This window comes from Anomaloglossus baeobatrachus, chromosome 8 (assembly GCF_048569485.1).
Source record: "Anomaloglossus baeobatrachus isolate aAnoBae1 chromosome 8, aAnoBae1.hap1, whole genome shotgun sequence".
NCBI classification, from domain to species: domain Eukaryota; kingdom Metazoa; phylum Chordata; class Amphibia; order Anura; family Aromobatidae; genus Anomaloglossus; species Anomaloglossus baeobatrachus.
In genome coordinates, this window is record NC_134360.1 from 53,759,758 (window position 1) to 53,768,029 (window position 8,272).

Consider the following 8,272-nt stretch of genomic DNA (forward strand, 5'->3'; position numbering starts at 1 on the left):
TGGCAAACTGGTTAAGCGCTTTTTTGGAAGCAGAATCTGCCTTCCATTCCCGTAGCCATAAGGCCCTGCGGAGTACCACCGAATTGGCGGCCGCAACCGCCGTACAGCTCGCAGAGTCCAGGACAGCACTAATAGCGTTGCCGAGGTTTGGGAGGTAATGGATGCCACTTGTGGCGCGGCCGTGCATGTGGCTGCTTCAATTTGCGCTTGACCTGCTGAGATAGCTTGTAGCGCCCATACGGCTGCGAATGCTGGGACAAAAGAAGCTCCGATAGCTTCATAGATGGATTTCAACCAGAGCTCCATCTGCCCGTCAGTGGCATCTTTGAGCGAGGCTCCATCTTCCACTGCAAGTAATGATCTAGCCGCCAGTCTGTGAGATTGGAGGGTCCACTCTGAGACACTGAGTCCAACCTTTAACCACGTCAGGTGGAAAAGGACAACGTGTATCCTTAAGGCGCTAAGAAAAAACGCTTATCTGGACAAGCATGGTGATTCTGGACTGCCTCTCTGGAATCAGAATGGTCTAGAAACATACTCTGTGTACGCTTGGGGAACCTGAAGCGGAATTACTCCTGCTGATAATCTGACTCCTCCGCCGGAGGAGCTGAGGGAGAAATATCCAGCATTTGATTGATGGACGCAATAAGATCGTTCACTATGGCGTCCCCGTCTGGAGTATTACGATTGAGAGCGCCCTCAGGATCAGAATCCTGATCAGCTGTCTCCGCATCATCAACCGGAGATTCCCCCCGCTGAGACCCTGAACAACATGATGTCGAGGGAAATTCTAAGCGAGCCCGCTTAGTCGGTCTGGGGCTGGGGTCTAAGTCAGAACCCTCAGCCTGGAATGTATCCCAGGAGGACATTGTTGGTCCAATTGAGGGGGGCCAGGGAACAATGATTCAACAGAGTCCCTTTGCTGAGATACCGGCCTGGACTGCAAGGCTTCTAGTATCTCAGCCATAGTCTCAGAGAGTTTTGCAAACTCCATCCCCGTCACTAAGGACCGTGTCAACAGGTGTCTCCCCCTGGGCCCCTCTTAGCAGATGCTCTGGCTGAAGAAGAGTCACAGGGGCCACACATTGCACACAATGAGGGTCAATGGGACCTGCCGGCAGCTGGGTCGTACAAGCGGCGCAGGCAGCATAATAATCCTGTTTTTTTTTTTTTTTGGCACCCCTGTCTTTGTGGGCGCCATGCTATTGTTTTCCCTGATTAACACAAAAGGGTAAATAGCCATAATGAACTGTGCTCATACAGTGTAAAGTATATAGTAATAACACAGAATGTATCAATACACTACAGCACCATGGGGCTAACACCACAGGTGCTGCTTACCAGCCGCCTAAAGCGGTTGTGAGGCCACCAGAGACCGTGTCTGGGTTTCCCAGGGTTTGTCCCTCTCTGCAGTGTCGGAGGAGCTGACAGGAATGGCTGCGGCGTCCTGACGAGAGGAGGGAGCCGTGGGCGTCTCACACAGTGCACAGTGAGGGGAGTGGAGTATGCAAAGCATGCTCCAGCCCTCATGCTGCTCGTTTGTCCCTCTCTTCCGTGCAGCGTCCCGCCCTTCCCCTGCCTGTCAGGGCTGAGGGCGGGAAAAAGGAAGCTAGGCCGCAAGAAAGCCGGGGACTCGAGTATAAGCGTCGCCGCCGTAAAAGCGCGGCCGACGCCGAAGTCCCCGGCGAACTACAAGTCCCAGCCGCGCCGCAGTTTCACATGGCAGCGGCGGTTAGCGCGGTAGCCCCTACATATAAACACACTCAGCGACGCTGAGTGTGTAATGGCACATATAGACCCGGTCAGCGCCGCGGTCCCCGGTGCACTAGCACACCCAGCAAAGCTGAGGTGTTGCCGTGCGCGGTCCCTACAGGGATACAGAGTACCTTCAAGATGCAGGGCCATGTCCCTGAATGGAACCCGGCTCCTATCCAGCAGTCTCCACAGGAGTTGTGGATGAAGCACGGTCTCAGTGCCTGGAGACCGATAGGATCCCACTTCACCCAGAGCCCTGAGGGGGATGGGGAAGGAAAGCAGCATGTGGGCTCCAGCCTCCGTACCCGCAATGGATACCTCAACCTTAACAACACCGCCGACAAGAGTGGGGTGAGAAGGGAGCATGCTGGGGGCCCTATATGGGCCCACTTTTCTTCCATCCGACCTGGTCAGCAGCTGCTGCTGACCAATCTGTGGAGCTGTGCTGTGCATGTCTGCCTACTTCGCACAAAGCATAAAAACTGAGGAGCCCGTGGGAGCACGGGGGGTGTATAGGCAGAAGGGGAGGGGCTTAACACTTTTGAGTGTAATACTTTGTGCTGCCTCCGGAGGCATAGCCTATACACCCAATTGTCTGGGTCTCCCAATAGAGCGACAAAGAAAACTATTGTACGATCACACTTTTTTTTGCAATTTTTCCGTACTTGGAATTTTTTTGCCGTTTTCCAGTACACCATATGGTAAAACTTATGGTTTCATTTAAAAGTACAACTCGTCCCGCAAAAAACAAGCCCTCATATGACAAGATTGATGGAAAAATAAAAAAGTTACGGCTCTCGGAAGAAAATGAGCAAAAAACAAAAACGGGAAGTGTCCGGGGGATGAAGGGGTTAAACTCCACAACAGTATCATCACGGACCTGCCTGATGTGTTCCTTGGTCTTCATGATGCTATCTGTGCTTTATACAAAACACTGAGACTATCACAGAGCAGGTGCATTTATACGGAGACTTGATTACACACAGGGGTTTATATTTATCATCATCAGTCATTTAGGACAACATTGGATCATTCAGAGATCCTCAATGAACTTCTGGAGTGAGTTTGCTGCACTGAAAGTAAAAGGGGATGAATAATATTGCACGCTCCAATTCTCAGTTATTTATTTTCTATAAAAGATTAAAATAAGCAATAAATTTCCTTCCACTTCACAATTGTGTCCCACTTGTTGTTGATTCTTCACTATAACATTAACATTTTTTATATTTATGTTTGAAGCCTGAAATGTGGGAAAAGGTTGAAAAATTCAAGGGGGCCGAATACTTTCGCAAGGCACTGTATGTATATATTTTGTTGTTCCCGGCTGCGGGCTTCAAATAATGGCAAAAACAAGATAGCCAGCACTAATGTGCACTACAGCACTAAAGATTCCAAACTGTATTTATTATTAAAATTTGAGATTTTTGGCAAAAAAAAAGAGAATTTTGTTACTTACCGTAAATTCTTTTTCTTATAGTTCCGACATGGGAGACCCAGCACCCTCCCTGTTACCTGTTGGCAGTTTCTTGTTCCGTGTGTTTTCACCGGCTGTTGTTGTAGACAGAGGTTCCGGTTATTCCGGGTTTTACTCTATCTCTATTTATGGGTGGATGTCCTCCTTCAGCTTTTGCACTAAACTGGTTAGATTTGTCATCCAGGGGGTGTATATGCTCGGAGGGAGGAGCTACACTTTTAGTGTAGTACTTTGTGTCCTCCGGAGGCAGAAGCTATACACCCATGGTCTGGGTCTCCCATGTCGGAACTATAAGAAAAAGAATTTACGGTAAGTAACAAAATTCTCTTTTTTTCTTCATCGTTCCTTATGGGAGACCCAGACCATGGGACGTCTCAAAGCAGTCCATGGGTGGGAAATAAACAGAACTGAGAAGTAGGCAAAACCTAACTTCACAAATGGGCGACAGCCGCCTGAAGGATGCGTCTGCCCAAGCTCGCATCTGCCGAAGCATGAGCATGCACTTGGTAGTGCTTCGAAAAGGCGCGCAGACTAGACCAAGTGGCAGCCTGACAAACCTGCTGAGCCGTAGCCTGGTGCCTGAACGCCCAGGAGGCACCGACAGCTCTGGTCGAATGCGCCTTAATCCCTGGCGGTGGGGGCACCTGAGAACATTGGTAGGCATCGGATATGGCCGACCTAATCCAACGAGCTAAGGTCGGTTTAGAAGCCAAGAGACCCTTGCGCTGACCCGTGGTTAGCACAAAAAGAGAGGTGCACCGCCTAAGAGCGGCGGTGCGTGACACAGATCCGGAGCGCCCGCACCAAATCCAAAGTATGCAACGCTTTCTCAAAGCGATGCACAGGGGCCGGACAAAGGGAAGGCAATGAAATGTCCTGGTTAAGGTGGAAAGGAGACACCACCTTAGGGAGAAAGCCCGGAGTCGGACGGAGAACCACCTTGTCTTGGTGAAAAAAACAAAAAGGGTGACTCCGAAGAGAGCACAGTCAAATCAGAGACTCTCCTGAGAGACGTTATGGCCACCAGAAAGACCACCTTCTGTGAAAGACAAAACAACGAAACCTCCCTAAGAGGCTCAAAGGGGGGTTTCTGTAAGGCCGTGAGGACCAGATTAAGGTCCCAGGGATCCAGAGGCCGCGGTAAGGCGGAATGATGTGAGATGCGCCCTGCATGAAGGTGCGCACCTGGGCCAGTCGGGCGATACGCCGCTGGAACAACACTGACAGAGCCGAGACCTGTCCCTTGAGGAATTGAGGGACAGTCCTAGCTGCAGACCGGACTGTAGAAAGGACAGGATGGTCGGCAAGGAAAACGGCCAAGGAGCATGGCCGGAAGAGCGACACCAGGACAGGAAAATTCTCCAAGTCCTGTGGTAAATCCTGGCCGAGGAAGACTTCCGAGCCTGAGTCATAGTGGAGATGACCTCAGAAGGAATGCCTGAAGCCGTAAGGATCAAAAGGCTCAAGAGCCACGCCGTCAATCTGAGAGCCGCAGAATTCTGGCGGAAAACGGACCCTGTGAGAGAAGGTCTGGGCGGTCCGGGAGATGCCACGGCACCTCTACGGACAGACGGAGCAGGTCTGGGAACCAAGCTCGCCTGGGCCAGTCTGGGGCGATGAGTACGACCCGACGGCCCTCCATTCTGATCTTGCGCAGGACTCTGGGCAAGAGAGCTAGAGGGGGAAACACGTAGGCCAGACGGAACTGGGACCAATCCTGAACCAGCACGTCCGCCGCCAAGGCCTGAGGATTGTGGGAGCGAGCCACGTAAACCGGGACCTTGTTGTTGTGCCGGGATGCCATTAGATCCACTTCCGGCGTGCCCCACCTGCGGCAGATTGACCGGAACACTGCCGGATGCAGGACCCACTCGCCGCTGTCCACGGTTTGACGGCTGAGATAATCTGCCTCCCAGTTTTCTACGCCTGGGTGCGGATATGGTGGACTTGGAGTCTTCCGTCCACTGATGCGTTGAATTTCCAACAGGGCTAGGCGCTGCGAGTCCCGCCCTGGTGATTGATGTAGGCAACTGCTGTCGCGTTGTCTGACTGGACTTGAATGTGCGTGCCCGCCGACAGGTGGTGAAAAGCTACGAGAGCTAGGAGCACAGCTCTGATTTCCAGCACATTGATCGAGAGGGCTGATTCGGACGGAGTCCAAGTGCCCTGTGCTCGGTGGTGGAGAAACACTGCTCCCCAGCCGGATAGACTGGCATCCGTGGTGAGAATCACCCATGACGGGGGCAGAAAAGAGCGTCCCTGGGACAGAGAGAGAGGGGCCGAAGCCACCACTAAAGAGAGCTCCTGGTCTGTGGCGACAGAGCCACCAGCCTGTGCAAGGAAGAGGTCCGCTTGTCCCAACAGCGGAGAATGTCCAGCTGCAGGGGACGCAGATGGAACTGGCAAAGGGAACCGCTTCCATTGACGCCACCATCTGACCCAGCACCTGCATGAGGTGTCTGATGGAATGACGGCGGAGCCTCAGCAGAGAGCGAACCGCCAGATGAAGGGACTGCTGTGTGACTAAGGGCAGCTTCACAAGTGCCAGCAGAGTCTTGAATTGCATCCCTAGGTACGTAAGTTCCTGGGTGGGGGTCAGAGTGGACTTGCAAGCGTGGCGAGAGTGAGCGAGACACTCCGCTGACAGTCTGCACTGGATGAAGCCTTGACTAGAAGGTCGTCCAGGTAAGGAATCACTGCCAACCCCTGGAGGTGCAGAACCGCAACCACTGCTGCCATGACCTTGGCGAATACACAAAAGGGCCGTGGCTAACCCGAAGGGGAGAGCCACGAATTGGAAATGCTCCTCTCCGATTACAAAACGTAGCCAACGCTGGTGTGAAACTGCGATTGGCACATGCAGATAGACATCTCTGATGTCGATGGATGCCAGGAAATCCCCTTGGGTCATTGACTGATCGCAGAGATTCCATGCAAAAATGCCGCACCTGAACATGCTTGTTGAGAAGCTTGAGATCCAGGTCGGAAGGCACCGTCCTCTTCGGGGACTAGGAAGAGATTTGAGTAGAAATCTCAGGACCGTTCCCAGTCGGGAACTGGTACAATTACTCCACAGGCCTGCAAGAATGCCACGACCTTCTGTTTGGCGGGCTGGATAGAATTCTATTCTGCAGCCGTGGGAGATGGTAACCCACCCCCACTGATCGAAGACGTGTTGAAACCACACGTCGCCCAAGTGGGAGAGCCTGCCACCGACCAAGGACGTTGCTGGCGCGGCCAGATAATCAAGAGGAGGCTGCCTTGGTGGCAGCAGCTCCTGCGGACTTCTGAGGACGCGGCTTCATGCGCCAGTTGGTTTACGGACCTTGGCTGAGTTAGTGGACGAGGCCGAGGGCTTAGAGGACGACCAGTTAGAGGAACGAAAGGAACGAAACCTCGACTGGTTCCTGCCCTGGACAGGTTTCCTGGGTTTGTGGCATGGAAGTACTCTTCCTGCCAAAAGCTTCCTTAATAATTTCATCCAGTTGTTCACCGAATAGACTGGTCCCAGCAAAAGGGAGCCCAGCAAGGAACTTCTTAAGAAGCATCTGCCTTCCACTCTCGAAGCCACAGGAGCCTGCGGATAGCGAGGGAAGTAGCCGAGGCCACCGCAGTGCGGTGGCAGTCTCCAGCATGGCAGACATGGCATAGGATGAAAAGATTGAAGCCTGGAAGTTAAGGCAACCATTTCGGGCATAAAGTCCCTGGTGAGGGAATGCATCTCCTCCAGAGAAGCAGAGATGGCTTTGAGAGCCCGCACTGCTGCAAAAGATGGGGAGAACGAGGCCCCTGCCGCCTCATATATAGATTTGGCCAGAAGGTCAACCTGGCGGACAGTGGGATCCTTAGAGAGGTGCACTCAGCCACTGATACAACTATCCGGGCTGAAAGTCTAGACACCGGAGGGTCCACCCTTGGTGAATGAGCCCACTCCTTGACCACCTCTGGTGGAAGGGGGAAACAGTCATCAGAACCATGCTTTGGGAGCGTCTGTCAGGACAGGCTCTGGGCTTGGTCACAGTGGGCTGAAAAACTGGAGTGGTTAAGGAACACACTCCTTGTTCTCTTAAGGTATACTGATGCCTTTCTGCCAGAGGGGGATGCTCCCCTGATACAGGCGGATTGAGGTCCAGTACAAATATAATGGACGCAATCAAATCATTAGCATCTGCGTCACCTTCGGACAGATCAATGGGGACATGAAGTAGCGTCCGAGCCCCTAGTAAAGACATCCTCCTCGTCCTGCGAGTCAGCTCGTGAATCAGAGCTGCGGGACGAGGAAGGACAGGGGACCCTGCGTCTCCATTTTAGGAGGACGGGGTCTGAGACCAGATGAAGAGTCCTCTGTGAGCTTTGCTGAGCGAGCCGTAGCAGCAGAAGCGCCCTGAGAAGGGGGCTGATGCATGCTCAGCAGAGTCCAGGACAGCCGTCCCCTGGAGAGAGCGGATTCTACCGAAACCGGGGGTTCAGCCACCGGAGCCGGAGCAGCTGGAGGGACCACTGATGAGCTTCCAGGCTGAGGGACCACTGTGTTTATGTGCTCGGTACAGGCAGTACGAGTCTACATGCAGTGCATATTAAGAACAGCCTTGCAGCCTTGCTCTGATGTGAGACATGCTGCAGAAGTGGGGGCTCTGTCCAGAATGACCCCCAGCAGAGTATATAAACAGAGTATATAAGCAGCTGCACAACCGGAGGTTGTGGCTTGCCAGATCGTTGAACCTAGAGACATCTCTGTGCCCTCCAGATCCCCCAGCCCAGGCCCCCATTTGTCACAATGTGGTTATACAGACATTGAGAACGCTGATAAAATGGCGCCGGAGCGAGGAGAGGGGGCGGGGCCTACTCTGAGAGCGGGCAAATGAGGTATACAGGGGAGGGAATCTTTCCTCAGTGAGGAGTGTCCGTTCCCTGTGCTGAACAGCCGCTGGGCGGAGCCGCACTGTCCCTCTGCATGACTGACATGCAGGGGCAGTGAAAACGAAACTAGGCCTCAGGCGAAGCCGGGGCCTAGATTTAAACATGCGGCCAGGCACCATTGGC